This window comes from Mesocricetus auratus, unplaced genomic scaffold, assembly GCF_017639785.1.
Source record: "Mesocricetus auratus isolate SY011 unplaced genomic scaffold, BCM_Maur_2.0 Super-Scaffold_100006, whole genome shotgun sequence".
NCBI classification, from domain to species: Eukaryota; Metazoa; Chordata; class Mammalia; order Rodentia; family Cricetidae; genus Mesocricetus; species Mesocricetus auratus.
The window spans coordinates 17,088,586-17,104,859 of NW_024429190.1; the positions used below are offsets into that span (position 1 = coordinate 17,088,586).

The window sequence follows — 16,274 nt, forward strand, 5'->3', positions numbered from 1 at the left end:
GGCCTCCGCCGCCCTCCATTCCTGAAGCGGCTCCCAGGACTCGGCCCACTGAGCGGTCGGGGTGCCTGCCAATCATTGCGTGCCCTCGCCAATCACGGTACGCCTCGCCTTGTAGCAACGAGTTCTTTCTGGTCCACAGGCGGACAGATGGCGCCGGGAAGGCGGGTCCAGCCACAGTAAAAGTCTGAGTAAACTCGGCCGGGATCTTGCCCCCTAGCCGCCACGCCTCCAGGACGTCTCTTTCCTGGCTCAAGCTTGTGAGCTGCTTAGTAACAGGTGGTTGGACCCAGGAGTAGGAGTCGCGCCACCCTCCGCTCGCCTCTGCACCTTGGGGCTCCATCTTCACACTTCATACCGGCTAGTGAAGTGCCTACTGACGGCGCGTACTTTTTGCCAGGAGTCCTAATTACGACGCATCGAGATACACAGAGGACTCCCCGATGTAGCAGCGAGTACAAAAAAAGTGTGGCCAAGTAAGTGTGCACGTGCCACCAAGTACTGCTTTAGATGACCAGAACCAAACGCAGACTAGCACGCTTTAAAGGTTAGCCAGACAATAATGCCAGACTCAGGCAGTTGGAAGGCCCCTTCCTTTTGATCCTCTTTTTGGTGTCTGAGCAGTGTGGTTTGGAGATCGAAGCTACAGTGTAAGTGTCTGTGTTCCTTTCTTCTCTGGACCATACATCCCATTTCACAGAGGCAGTCGAAGACGGTCGCGGTCCACTGAGCCACTCCAACCATGCTCTGGCACATGGTTTACCAGATACTTTGATTCTGCAGCTGCTCGGGGCCTAATCTTTTCACACATCCCGGAGAGGCTCGTGGAGGAGGAAGGAAGCTCATCCCAGCAGGGTGACTCTGCCCTGGCTCCATCTGGGGCCTGTTTCCCGGTTCACCCCTGTGTTGGGGTGACTATTTCCCAGGGGTAGGGGGTGGGCAAGTTCAGGAATCAGGAGCACCACATGCTAGTGATTTTTTCAGAACTAGAGCGGTGTCTGACCAAAACAAGTTTCTGGGAGTTGTTCACAGGAATGACTTTTATTTTTTACCTTTCCCAGTATGGAAACAGAAAAGTGGCCCCTGCAGTAGCAATTCACATTTCCATGGTAACTAATTGTCTTAATGCATGTTCTGTTGCTATGACAGAATATCCTAGACTGGGTAATTTGCAAAGGAAAGACGTTTATTTGGCTCATTGTTCTGGGGGTGGGAGAAGGCAGGATCAGGCAGTAGCATGTGGCAAGGGCCTTGTCCTCGACAGCGTGTGCAGAAAAACAGAAGAGTAGAAAACACAAGGCGCCACATTTTGTAACCTTCTCAGCAGAAACTAATTAAACAATAGCAATTAGTGCATCCCTCAGAAAGACTTCAGCCCCTTTAGTGACGTAATCACCTCAAAGGCCCCACCTCCCCTAAACACTTCACCGAGGGAAGCAAAGGTTTGTGTCTGTTACTGCTAATATAAATGTACTTTAGCTGATACATAAAACTTAAGGAGATAATGAGTACTGTTTGAGGAGCACACATATGGGGTGGGGGGGAGGAGAGAGAGAGAGAGAAAGAGGTTGAGCTTTACAGGGTAAACATAGCTCAAACATTTGCCATCTCTGTAATGATTTTCTTCTATTTTGAGATGCACAGCATATTACCATAAGCATAGGGCCACTTTACTGTGTGACATGCACCAGAACTTCTCCCTCCTCTGACTCAGTGCCCACCTCCCACCTCTCCCCATCCCACCTCCTACAAACCACAGCCAAACCACACACCTGCTTCCTCCTCCTGGGAAGCACTTCCCTCCCAATTATCGCGTGAACTTTTAAAAGTTCTTTAAAAACCAATGTGGTGAGCTTTTCTTTTTCACACGTGGGCCACCTCCCCTCCATCTGGGAGGGCTGGGGCTTGGCCCACCCTGAGGATTAGTATCTTGTTCGCACTTACAAGGCTCAGCACAGACAGGCTCACTCTAGCTAAACTTTTCCTACTCCGTTCTTCATGGCCTCAAAGAGCATACATAGCCTGGTCATTCACCCTGCTGGCCACTGTCCAGGTGATCGCAGCAGCCTGGCTCTCAGGATGCTGCGTAAGCTGCCACGCAGAGGCCAGGGTGGGGCAAACTCATGGAGGGGACAAATGGAATAAGTCTTCCTGTGGCCAAAGGAAGAGATTGAATTAAACTTCCTCTGCTCATGGAGTCTCAGAATGCGGCGCCACACTGCCTTCTCCGTGGAGCTGAAAAATGAACAACGTCCAGGCAAATCCAAAAAGAACAGTGGAAAAGAGAGCAAATTAGCACAGTGGAAGGTAACTCAGGGAGTGGACACCATATAACGAGGAGGGAAATCACACACCACACCAGACAGAAAGAAAAGAGTTGGGACTGGGAGGGAGGCTCTGTGGGTAAGGACACTTACTGTATAAGCCTGAGGATCTGAGCTTGGATCCCTAACACTCATGTAAAAAGTTGAGCGCAACCACATGTTTGCCTCAAACCATTGTCAGGGGGTGGAGACAGGAGAATCCCTAGAGGTTGCTAGCCACCGGCCTAGCTCCAGGTTCCATGGGAGACCCTGTCTCAAGGGAATAAGGCAGAAAGTGATAGAGAAGGGCATCTCACCTCCTCCTCTGGCCTCTGCATTCATAAACAGAAGCACACACCCACCCACATATGCTACACGAATCTCGAGCACACACAAACACCCACCCCAAAAAGAAGGTGAGCAGGAGGAAGGAAAGGAGGGAGAGGAGACAGTGATCTAAGAGATACTCCCAAGGGTAGTGCCAGGCAATAGACAGCAGCCCCGCTGGGAACTGAGGGGAAGTGCAGGTGGGGGAAGAGATAGCCGGTGACCCTGGGCTGCAGATGACTTTGCAACCAGGGAAATGGAAAAAATCCCTGTGGACTTCCAGCAAGTAAGGTCACAGCCACAGGAGGGGAGAATCAGAGTGTCACCAAGTTCCTAGGGGACTTTGGAGCAAAATCAAGGCTCCAGGCAAACAGCTGTGCTGAGCCACCTTTTAGAGGGAAATAGTCATGAAGTTCCCCTCTGACTGTGACATCCCAATTAGAGTGGAGGCCACTAGACAGAGTACAGCCAGGAACAGGAAGTGGTGGCCAGCAGTGGCTCTTAGCTCTGATTTGATCTGAGTCAGTGACTCCCTGCTAGGGCTGCCAAGTGGGGCTCTCACAATATACACCACAGGCTCCCAGGAAAGTCTATGTTAACCCACAACTAAAAAACATAATCTAGCTTCTCTCAGAGAATTTAGGACATTCTAGGAGCACATCTGATTAGGGAGAGGGGGTTAGGGAGGAGGGAGAGAAGGAGGGACGTCCAGTTTGATACTTGGAGAAATGCAGGGCATGAAAGGTTCCTTGTGGGGTACCACTGCCATGTATTTTTAATGCTTTAAAGGAAAAAAGCCATTTGTGGCTCAGGAATCAGAAAGCGATTGTTAGTGGGAAAGTGGCAGAGAATTTCTGAATTACTGTGGAAATTAGGACAAATAAGGAAGCAAGGTTGAGGAGGGTGTCTCAATGAGAGTAAACACCACAACCCAGCACTCACAGACACTGCCCTCAGTCTCAGGGAGGAAAGGGTTCATTTCAGCTCGTGGTTCCAGAACACAATCTATCATGGAGGAAGTCAGGGCAGGAACTTGAAACAGGAACCTGGAGGCAGAAACTGAAGCAGAAGTCGTGGAATGCTGCTGGCTGACTTGCTCCTTACGGCTTGCTCAGCCTGCCTTCTTAAAGCACCCAGAACCACCTGCCTTGTTGTCCTCCTACCTCCTAATCCTGGTTTCTTCCCATGATATGATGATGTTCAGATGCTCCACTCAAGTGTACCCTGCCTCAGCTCCCTTTTGAGGACAGACAGCTCTCTGATGTCTTCCCAGGTCCAGGTCCAGGCACTGGGCCCCACCCAAACTCACAGATACTGAGGGCGCAGGCTGATGAATAATTGTCTTTAGTCTTCAGGAGAGCTGAGCTGGGACCTTTGCAGACCACTGATATATGGACATTAGATGTAATTAGATGTAATTGCAGGTGTCCTTCTGGAGAGAGCAGCAGGAAGTTTGGACCCCACAGATGAGAAGATAAATCTGGGACAAAGAGAGGTCAAAGAGGCTGGGCTTGGAAGGATGTGGTGGCAACTTACCACTGCTGGAATCTGGAAGGAGCAAAATGGCTTCTCCTTGGGGACAGCCCAGCGATAGTGACTTCAGAGGACTGGCGCCAGAATGGAGGCCAATACATCTCAGTGGTTGGAAGCCACCGAGTTATCACAAGGCAGCCACAGGAAATAGACAGTCAGTGACAACATGCTAGGATTGTGGCCTGTGGTACTTCACCAAGTCCCCATAGATAAGCTTGTGTGGGGTATGAAAATACTGGACTTTCACAAGGATGGCCTTGGGGAGAGTGTGGTCAACCCCTTGGCATTTAAACAGACATCCATCAAATGAAAGACTCCTTGCCCACAGGATAATCAAGTAGTGTTGAACACTGTGACCTCTACATGACTAGGTCAAATGCTTTAGAGACTTGCCATGTGTGGTGGTTTGAAAGATAATGGCCTCCATAGGTAGTGGCACTATTAAGAGGTGTGGCTTTGCTGGAGTAGGTAAGGCCTTGTTGGAGGAAATGTGTCACTGTGGGGGTAGACTTTGAGGAGTCCTGTGCTCAAGCTACTCCAGCACACAGCTCACTTCTTGATGTCTGCAGATCAAGATGTAGAACTCTCAGCTCTTTTCCAGAACCATGTCTGCCTGCATGCTGCCATGTCCCATCATGGTGATAGTGGACTAGATCTCTGAAACTGTAAGTTACTGTAAGATACCAGTCTTGTGATTTGGTGAAGAATGTGGCTACTTTTTGCCCTTGTCTGAAGAGTCTGCTTGATGATAAAGTAAAGAGATTTGGATTAATTCTGTTGGCAAAGGGAATCTCAAAACAGCCTAGCATTGACTGTTATGTGGTTATTAGTATTAACTCTAATGAAGATTTATAATGCAAAGAAACAAGATGAGGTAGTAAAAATATAAAATGTACAAACTGAGAAAAGAGGCACCAGGAAGTGGAATGGAGCTAAATCCTGTGTTCAAGGAGATAAACAGATTAAGAAGTGGAATAAAGGGAGTTGTGACCTCAGGGCACCCAGCTAAGTTTCCAACTTGTGAAAAGGAATTAAAGAACAGTTTAGGTCCAGGAGCAGTGATGCATGCCTTTAATCCCAGCATTCAGCAGACAGGCTGAGGGGTCTACGTTTGAGGCCAGTCTGGTCTACAGATTGAGATTCAGAACAGCCAAGTTTAAGCAGGGAAGGGCACCATCAAGAACAGGAAGCTGGTGAAGATGTAACCAAACAAAGGGGCCATGCCCCAGCCTCAGAAAGCAGCAGAACCTGGCAGCTTTAGCCATGTGGTTCAGAATTTAGAGTCTAGGACAGAAGAAAGGGGTTATGGAATCTTCCTCTATGACAAAGAAAGCTTCTGAGGCCAGGCATGTGTCAGGAGTGTCTCTTCATGGAGGCCTAGAGAGGCCGTTGTGAAGCTGTTGTGAAAGTGAAACCTGGATTGTTTTGGAGACCCCAAAATGTTGGAGATGCCAGAGTCATGGGATACCTGCCAAGGAGAGCTGCTAACAGAGAAGGGAACCAGCCCAAGAGAAAGAAGTGGGTTGCAGTCAACAAAGCTGAAAGGAGTGGAGATCCGAAGAGTGTTTTGACATCAGACATGGAGATGCAGAGTTTGGAGTTTGTCCAGCTGGTTTTTGGTCTAGTTTTGGTCCAGTATTTCCTCACTATGCTTCCTTTACTATATTTTGGAATGGTAATGTATATCCTGTGCCATTATATGTTGGAAGTATGTGATTTGCTTTTTGCTTTTGACTTTACAGGAGATAACAGTTAAGAGATTGCATGAATCTCTGAAGAGACTTTGAACTTTTAAATAGGTTTAAATAAGTTTGAGACTGTTATAGACTATAGGGACTTTTCAAGTTGGAATGAATGCATTTTTTTTGCACTATGACATGGCTACAAGCCTATGGGGGCTAGGGAGTATAATGTGATGGTTTGAAAGAAAATATCCTCCAAAGGGAGTGGTGCTTATCAGGAGATAACGGCCTTGTTGGAAGAAGTGTGTCACTGTGGGGGTGGGCTTTGAGATCTCCTATGCTCAAGCTAAGCCCAGCATGCAGTTCACTTCCTGTTGTCTTAGATCAAGATACAAAACTCTCAGTTCTTTCTCTAGCACCATGCGTGCCTGCATGGCACCATGTCACATAGGATGATAGTGGAATAAATCTCTGAAACTGTAAGTCAGCCCCAATTAAATGTTTTCCTTCATAAGAGTTGCTGTGGTCATGCTGTGTCTTCAGAGAAGCCCTAACTAAGACATCCCCATAGCCTGAATCTGGGGCTTTTAGTCTATGGGTTGATAGAAGTAACACATGGAGTGGGGGTGGGGCTGCATCAGCACCCAATGAGCTAGACCCAGTAATCTGCATCTTGTTAGGCTCTCTGGGGACTCTGATACGGGCCACTATACTGCCTAATTTTATGTCCGCTTCACAGCCTAATTTTATGTCCGCTTCACACAAGGTAGAGTCATCTGGGAGAAGGGACCCTCAAATGAGAAAATGCCCCTACCAGATTGGTCTGTGGATAAGTCTGTAGTGCATTTTCATAATTAGTGATTGATTTGGGAGGAGCCAACTCATTGTGGGTGGTGCCACCCCTAGGTAACTGACCCTGAGTTCTATAAGAAATTAGGCTGAGCAAGCCATGAGAGCAAGCCTCTGCATCAGCTCCCGCCTCCAGCTTCCTGCCCTGTTTGTGTTCAGTAATTGGACTGCATTGTGAAACTATAAACTAAATAAACCCTTTCCTCCATATATTGCTTTTAGCCATGGTGTTTTATCACAGCAATAGAAGCCTAACTAACACAGACACACCTTACCCATGACTGCTTAGGCCAGCTGGTCATAATGCTGTCATGCCAGCAGAGTCATTGCCATCAGGGTAGAAATGCAGAGCCCAACATTAGACTACCCAGCTCAGAACTTCACTTTAGAGATGCCTCTCAGAACTGGAGACATTGTAGGCAAGAGGCCCTCATCCCACATCACATTTGGGGAGCATGTCCCCCAACCCCTGCAGCTGGGCTGGAAGCCTGAATTCCACAGAAGTCCTGGGAAGATGTGCCTGTGAGAACATTTAGCAAGTTCTGGGGCTTCCCCAGTCATGGTAAGCTTCATGCTAAGCTCACCCCCTCCCCAGTTCCATTGTGCAGACTCTTCAGGCTTTGGCTGTATCCAGTAAGTTTGCTGTTTGGGATCCTTGTGTCTTCCTGACACCCTGTAATTTATCTGTCCCTCTTGTCAAAGATGGAGGCTCCTAAGGGTCACACTGCCCAGCTGCTGAGTGCAGAGCCTCTGCCTTCCCATTCCCCTCTTCCCACCTTCCAGCATGGCCCCGGGCAGCGTCCCCCCCCACCCCTTTCTATCTTTCCCTTATTCACCCCAGTGGCACCCACTCCACAGTCTTACGGGAATTGCAGTACAAGCAGTGGAAGTTTGAGTTGGTGACAGTCACACGGCTCATGTCACAGGGCTGTGTGCTACATCAGGCCCACGACTACCAACACCTCCACACCTCCCAATGTGCGCACACACTCCATTGTCTCTCAGAGCTCCGAGCCTCTGTGTGAGTCTGAGTCGTGATTTACCCACCTCTGAAGGCAGGGAGTGACAGCCAACCGTTTACCACCACTTGCTAGTGAGTCACCCAATGCACTGGAGGTTTCATGTGGGGAGAGTGTGGGGGATCCGTGGAAGGGCGAGGCCCCTTGGAGGAGGACCGTTGTCTGAAGATGTTTACCCCTAGGCAGCCCACTGTGTCACCACATAGAAACAGGTGACTTCCTGTGCCCAGGCCCTTACCTATTACACATCCTGTTACATCCTGTGTAATAGGAAGAGTGACTATAAAAGTCCACCTGTGCCTCGTGCTTCAGGGGTGGCAGTTCAGGTCCCAGGCTGTCACAGGGATAGACACAGCAGCAGTGGCACTACAAACTGAGCATGCCAAAGTCCCCAATGTGGTGTGTCCCTGTGTCTGTCTTGTCCTCAGAAGAGGCAGGAAGACTACAGCTACTGAGATAACCACTGCCGTGCTCCACAGGCCTCTCTGTTACTAAGGCAGGAGTGAGATGGTCTGAAGCACCCTCCCTGCCTGCCCCCCAAGGGCCAATGGGCTGCCTGCTGAAAGCTAGAAACAGAAGAACCTGTTAGCCTGGGGGGCTTGGGCGGAGCCAGGTTAGAAGCAAGGCTGGTGCAGATTCTGGCAGGAAAAAGGTTTGCCTTCAGGGGTGAGCATCACTCAGGGAAGGCTCCCAGGAGGAGGTGCTGCCTCCATCCCTTCCACTTTGTCCTCTTCCTCCTCTGCTTTTTAAAAAAACTTCACTGTTTGGAGAGGTTTAAGCTTCACAGCAAAACGGAGCAGAAAGTACTGAACATCACATTGCCCTCCCTCCCTCTGCCTGGTCTTCCCCACTGTGGACTGTCATCTCTCAGCGGTACCAGTCTCCCTGAGGCTGGACCTTACCTCTGGCATCTCAGCCCTAGATGCTCTCTGGGTTTAGACAAGGGGACCATGAAGGCTCAGGAAGAACGTATCACTGGCCTAGGTGTCTTGTCTGTCCACTGTTCCTTTGTCCTCAGTGCTCCCCTTGCTTGGATGTCATGGAGCTGTCATCAGGCAGCATCCCAGTGGCCAGTTCTCCCTGTAGCTAGATGCCCTTCTCATGGCCCCATGGTTCTTCCTCCCCTAGTGCCGAGTGGCTTTTCATCATCAGGACCCTGTGGCTTCTTCATCCAGTCACAGCTCAAGGCATCTTAGTGGTTTTCAAGAGCAATTGCCTTTAAGTCAGATGGCTGAGCCGGGCAGGGGCATCAGTGAGTCTGGTTCTCAAGGTGCCCTTCCAAGCATCCCTTCTCAGTAGACTCCAGGCTGTGGAGCTGACCCAGTGCAACGTGGCACATGGTGGTCGGCCAGACTTGGTGTTTTTAGTCCCTCCAGGAGTCATTGGTACCCCTCCCTGAGTGCCTGTGACATACTCATACCCGAGGGCTCATTTAATCTAAGGGACAACCTCAGGAAGAGGATGTTGCTCCCATCACAGAGCAGGAAGTCATGGCCATGAGGGGTTAAAAGGCATGCTCAGAGCCACCATGGGACACCTTCTGGGTCCAAGTGTTCCCAGACCCTGTGGCAACATGCCCCACCTTCAATGTTTAAAACCCAACAGGTGTGCCTGGAACATTTCCTGTGGCTCCAAAGAAGAGACTCAAAGAACATCTTACACACCCAGGCTGCGAGTTGGGGGCGGTGCATGGCACCCACCCCTACTTCTGCTGTGAAGTGCTTTTAGTCCCAAGTCCCCACTGTCATTCTTACAAAGCCCAAGGCTGGTGGGAGGGGAACGCCCTGTTCTATGTAGCAGGAAACAATAGAGAAATATCTTCAGATTTGAGGAGGAACTGAAAATTGCCCAATTTAGAAGACTTCCAAACTTCCAACGCCCTCGAGGCTCAGCAGCAGACCACTTAGGCCTGTGGAGACATGGGGGCAGGGGTTCTGATGCTGGCAGAAGCCTTGTGGACAGTTGAGATGTTACCTTTGACACTCTTGAGCTCTTCATATGGTCTTCATATATGCTGTCAGATATATGGAGATATAGCAGAGACTTTCTCCTACTGCACATTCTGTCTCCACTCTGTTGTTTCTTTGCTGAGCACAAGCTTTTAGAGTTCCTGTGATCCTGTTGTCAGTTCCTGCTATTATTCCCTAGGCATTTGGAGTCCTTTTCAGAAAATCTTTGCCAGTGCCAAGATCTTAAAATATTTTACCTTTGTTTTCCTGTAACAGCTTCAAAGTTTGAGGTCTTGAAATTGATTTTTGCATGGCCCAAGAGACAGGGATCTAGTTTCATCTTTTCCGTGTGGATATCCAGTTTCTCTGCACCTGCACTGAAGAGTCTGTCTTTTCTTCAGCACATGTTTTGGCCTCTTCCTCAAAAACGAGGTGGCTGGAGCTTTGTAGGCTTGTTTAGGTCCTGTGTCTGCTGGTGCTTGTTGGAGTTTGTGACGGTGCCATGCTGTTTCTGTTACTGTAGCTCTGTAGTATAACTTGAATGTAGATATCATGGTACCCTCAACACAGCTCTTTTTGCTCAGGATTGCTTTGGCTATTCAGACAGAATCTTAGGTGTTTCCATTTGAATTTTAGGGTCTTCATTGTTTTATTTGGGTACAGAATGACATTGGAATTTTGATGGAGAATATTGACTCTGAGTGTTGATCTGTATTATAGCTGTTTTCACAATATTAATTCTGTTGGTCTATCTGTGAATATGGAGTCTTCCCATCTTCTAGGGGCTTTTGCATTTTTCCTAAAATTTTAGTTGTAAAGATCACACAGCCCCTTGGTTAGGTTGTTCCTGGGTGTGTAATTTTTTGAGAGTATTGTGAATGGGGAGTGTTTTCCTGTTATTTTTTTCAGCGTGTCCGGTGTTACTGTTCCTAATGATTGTTGGTTTTTCATGTTGATTTTGTATCTACTTTACTAAATGCATTTATAAGGTCTTAAGAGTTTTCTGATATAGTCTCTAGGCTGTTAGATTTTATTTTAATAAAAAAGTGTATGTGGGGGGGGCGCAAGCACTCAGTTCTCACAGATAGTGTTAGAGAAACCAGAATTGTTAAACACAGGAGTTTTTCTTCAATGGAAGGGATACCTGTTTTCCATGCAGAACCCTAGGAAGGATGCGTTTAATAGCCTGGTGATCTTTTACTATCTGTAGATCCATTCTTACAAATCCCATTCTTATAAAAGAGGTCCTATGTACTTTGCAGAAGAGTTTGCTATTACAAACCCTTCCTCCCTAGACCCTCATCATTAGCGCTGTTTCTCAGTCAGTAGAACCTGCTCTTGTGGGAGAGGTCACAGGTGATTTGCAAAAGACACGTGCTTTGCAAAGGAATTTGATGTAGTTAGTTATGCCTTAAGCTTTATTGTGGTAACTGCCAGGAGGAAACCCTGTTCCAAAGTTGTTCTGTGTTTAAATATGTCAAAAACAAACTGATTGGGGTCAGACTCCAGAAGTTTGAACCAGCCTGGCTAACTAAGTCATGCTGAACTGGTTTCTTTCTTGCTTCCTGTGGTTTGTTTCTTTGCTGTCAGTAGAGCTTGTAGGGACCCCCACAATCAGGCTTGGGGGTCCTTGCCTGCAGAGTCATCTTGTTGCCCCCTCCCACATTAAGTTTTGAGACACCTGGCTTTGCAAATCCATCAGCTAAACGTCTTCGCTTTCACTACTCTCGGTCCTCAGTACCCTTGTTATGGATGGAGATTATTGTTTCTCACGGTGAACTCATGGCATATCCTTTGTGCCCGCCATCCTTTCTGCCTGGATGCTGTTCCCTAAGCCCATACAGCCATCCTCACATTTCGTGAGACACGAGTCACCTCCCGAGGCTTTCCCTGGCCACCACATGGCCCTGTCCTCCCTCTACCCTCCCTCCTGGATGTTGTCTGCCTGTCTTTCACAAGAACAGGAGCCTATTACAGGGCAGGCATGTTAGGACCGTGGGCAGCCTCTGTATCCTGGCTTTCCTCTGCTGCCAAGGTCAACACACTACCCTGGCAGGGTTGATGAGTTCTGATTGCCCTGCTCCAGGGACCTCGGATGAGGCAGCAGCATTGGAGTGCTGCTTCTGGCTTTACCTGTGACTTTACCTGTGACTGGCCCATAGGGACTTAGGGTATGGCTGATTCCTTCCCTGGGCCTCAGTCCCTCCATCTTTGAATGGCTTCAGTCTATGCTTCTTTACTGAGGTTCAGGGTCTTTGCAGCAAGGAGACCAAAGTGCTGTTGACTCTAGAGGACTGGAAACCTTCCCACCCAGGAATGACAGAACCCCAATTGTAGCAAGCCCCAGGTCTCCCGGGGCAGATCACAGGCCAGGAGCGTGTTCTACTTGTGTTTTTAAAGATGTAGAGCCATCTTCCATTTCCTTGGAAAGTTCTGGGGATTAGCACAGAAAATTGCAGGAAAAAATGACCCCCATAGTCTGAGCTTCAGCCTTGGAACCAGAAGGGACTCTGGGAACCGTGTAGTCCAAATATCTGTACACTGTGCATGGAGACACTCAGCCCAGACAGGAAATGGGTCTTTGTCACAGTGGAGCAGCACAAGAAGCAGGTGTCTGAGGCTTGGGCCCTTGGGGTTTCCGTAGTGGAAAACAACCTCTTACTCTGATCAACATTCCCATCGCAAGGACTTTTCCAATGAAACCCATTTTTTGTTGTTGTTGTTGCAGTTGGGCACAGGATGCTATACTTGGGTCTAGGTGAAAAATCATCTGTTTTGAATTTGTTTTTCCTTTCAGTTTGGCAAACCATTTGTCTAATGCCTAGCTCTAGTGTCCCCCAGTGGCCATGTTTCGAACAGCAATAGGTGAAACTAAATTTTCCGAGCAGGGGACTCAGGTTAAGCTCATTGTTCATTTCTTGCTTAGGACTTCTTGTCCTCTGGGAATGTTATTAGGACACAAATGCCATCTCAGCAGACCTGGGGGTGGTTGGGACGCTGCATTTATAATAAGCATTCAGTCAAGGTTACGTAGGTGCTGGGGCACAGAGCCCAGCTGAAACGGGAGGAAGGCTGCTAAGGATTTACACCCTGCCCTCTGGTGCAGGCAGGAGGCACCTCCGCCCTTTCACTTTCTGTCAGAAGAAGGGCAGAGCTGGGACTTCCCTGGGATATATGCTGGGGAGAGCTACCTATGAGCTGGGGTTCCCTCACCCACAGCAACACAAAGAAGACTCTTGAGGGAAAACAGTCTGCTGAGGTACTACAGCCCCGAGTTACAGTGAACAAACAGCTTAAGGAGCTTAAGGGACCTGGTTTAAAATAGCTCAGGTCACTTGTCCTGAGGGTAAGAGACCATGCTGGTAAGGGCATGGAAGAGGACACTCTCCCCTTTAAATCTGATTGCTTACACACTGTGATGGGGCAATATTAAAGACGAGTGATGCATGTCTTAGTTAGGGTTTCTATTGTTGTAAAGAGACACCATGACTTGGCTCAGAGGTTACGAGCACTGACTGCTCTTCCAGAGGTCTTGAGTTCAATTCCCAGCAACCACATGGTGGCTCACAACCATTTACAATTCAATCTGGTGTATATGTAATAAATAAATAAATCTTAAAAAAAAGAGACACCATGACCACTGAAGGGGACTCCCAAATAGTGGGGCTCCCTCCCAGACCCAGGATTAGAAACGTACGCACTCGCTCGCGCGCACACACACACACACACACACACACACACACACACACACACACACACACACATCACACACCACACACACCTGTTTTCACAGAGAGATCCTCTATTAAGCAGGGAAGAAATGTTTAAAGTGGCTGCTTTCTAACATGGACAGAAAAACAGCAACAAATGACCTTGCAGGTGTAATTGTTAAGAGAATGAAAAGGGGGCGGTCTATGTTAGAATGGTCTAGGATGTTGTGGTAGAGGATGAGGGAGAAGGAAAGGAAACAAGAAAAAGGAGAAAGGGGTATTTGTCCTGGAGGGACTGTCTCTGGATAGAGAGGAGGCAGACATGGACACAGAAAAATGGTGGTTTTATAAAGGTAAAGGGGGAACCCTATGTTAAGATGAGGTGCTTAATTTTAATTGGGCAAGTCAATTAGGTGATCCAAGGGGGGCTTTTGATTGCTAGACTCCAATACTTTGATGGCTGGTCCTTGACAGTCAGTCTTAGGAGGAGGAAGTGGCCAAATAGGGGAATAGACCTTGGTATCTAGCTTTAGGAATGTAATCTAATGGTTTTTTAGCAAGATAGAAGGAACTGGGGATAAGGGCAAGGCCTGCATGAGCAATGTTTGAGTGGGCTAGTGTCCCTTTAACCTGGCAGCTCTTATAAAGGAAAACATTTCATTGGGTCTGGCTTACAATTCAGAAGTTTAGTCTATTATCATAGTAGTCAGAAGCATGGTATTATGCAGACACACATGGAGCTGGAGAGGTAGTTGAGAGTTCTACATCCAGATCCCCTGGCACCAGGAAGAGAGTGCCACAGTGGGCCTGGCTTGAGCATCTGAGACCTCAAAGCCTGCCCCCAAGTGACATGCCTCTTCCAACAAAACCACATCTACACCAACAAGGCCACACCTAATAGTACCTCTCCCTGTAGGCCTATAGGGGGCATTTCCATTTAAACCAACACACAACATAAACATGTAAATAGTGTCCTGGTTTGCTTCCTGCTGCTGTGATAAACACCATGACCAAAAACACTCCTGAAAGGAAAGGGTTTAGTTCATATTAGTACTTTCAGGTCACAGCCCATCACTGAGGGTCAGGACAGGATCTCAAGAAGGAACTTGGAGGCAGGAACTGAAGCAAAGAACATAAAGAAATGCTGCTTACTGGCTTCCTCCCCTTGGCTTTTTAACACAGCCCAGGACCACCTGCCCAGGGTGACATCACCCACAGTGGGCTAGGCTCTCTAAATCAATCATTAATCTTGAAAGTGTCCTATGGAGGCATTTTTTTTTCAACTGAGGTTCCCTCTTCCCAGATGACCTTAGCTTGTGTCAAGTTGACAAAAAACTAGCCAGCATAAACTGAAAGAACAACACTCTGAGAAATTGTAGTTTATGTACCAAGTGGCTTTTTTCCTTTTCCATTTTCATCTGTGTTTGGGTGCACATGTGTTTACATATATGTTAAGGACCAAGCTTGATGTTGGGAGTCATCCCCTATTGCTCTTCCAAGCCTCATTCATTGAGGTAGGAACTCTCTGATATGGCTAATCTTGCTAGACAGCTTGCTCTGGGAATCTCCTCTGTCTACTTTCTAAGACTGGAATTACAGACTGGCCGCTACATCCACCAGCATTTTTGTGGGTTCTGAGGATCCCAGCTCTGATCCTCCGGCATATGTGACAAGTATGTAATCTCTGCATCATCACATAGCCCTGTCATTTTATCCATGTGACACCCTGAGTGTCATTTTTTTTTTTTTTGCAGATTACTGTTCAGCAAGTTTACTTACGAGCATGACAGCTGATCTTGTCAACCTGGTGGGATCTGGATCTGGAACCACTGGAGAGACACACTTCTGCGCATATCTATGTGGCTGTTCTAAGAGAAGAAGGGGACACACCTTCTAAGATACAAAGAGATCCAAGGAAAAAGCAAAGTGATGTGAGGCCACCGGCCTGGCTTCCCTTCTTGCTATTGTGTCTGTCCTGCCCCTGTCACTTCAGCTGCCATGCCCTGCTGATGTCAGACCTTTACCTTCACACATGGACTGAATGTCAGTTGCTCTCCCGGAATCGTCCAGGTGTCGATGCCAGTGAGAGACTACTGAGGGATGCAGCAGTTACTGGGTTCTCAGTCTCTCTGGCCTGTAGACAACTGTGGGTCCATTGCTCAGACTGCATTATGTAAATCTATGTAATGCATCTCTTTTTATATCACACATTTGATCCATCCTGCTCCTCTGGAGAACCCTGGCCATTGTAGAGATGTGCAGTGTTAATATTGTAAAATTGATGGAATATCCAATCACCTCAGAGACAAAAATATGGGCATTCCCTGAAGAAGTTCCTAGCTTGTGCTTAATGGTGAAGGTAGGACCCACCGCAAACATGGGTGGTATCATCCCATGTGCTGTAACCATGAATTAAAAGGGAAAGTGGGCGGAGCACCAGCATTGTCTTTCTCTGCTTCCTGACATCAACGTCAGACTTCCACATCCATGTGCATACGTGTGCACATACACCTATAGACATGCAAAACACGTATACATTCAACACAAATACAAATACACACACACACACATACACACACACCTCATATAACTTTAAATCTGGGTTCCACAGGACAGAAATCACGTGGTGTTTGTCTTTCTGAATCTGGCTTGTTCCACTTAACATAATTTCTAGTCCCATCCATTTTTTAAGCAAATGCTACGGTTTCATTTGCATGGATTTCCACTGGGAACATGAGCCTTGTGTTCTTTATCCGTCTCTCCCTCTGTTGGTCATCTAGGTGACATGTATTTCCTGGCTGTAATGAGAAGTGTAGCAATAGCCACAGGTTTCTGAGGATCTCTGTGGTGGGATCCAGCATCTTGCATGTAGATTCCTTTGAGGGTCTAGCTGAGTCATGTGATA

At 47.8% G+C, this 16,274-nt stretch overlaps 1 long non-coding RNA gene across 1 annotated transcript; it reads left to right on the top strand.

Moving 5' to 3' along the window:
• Positions 1-18: 18 nt before the first annotated feature.
• Positions 19-15,802, top strand: LOC121140797. The gene is made up of 2 exons (XR_005877711.1): positions 19-473; positions 15,124-15,802. It is a non-coding gene; the product is annotated as an uncharacterized LOC121140797 (long non-coding RNA).
• Positions 15,803-16,274: the final 472 nt, after the last annotated feature.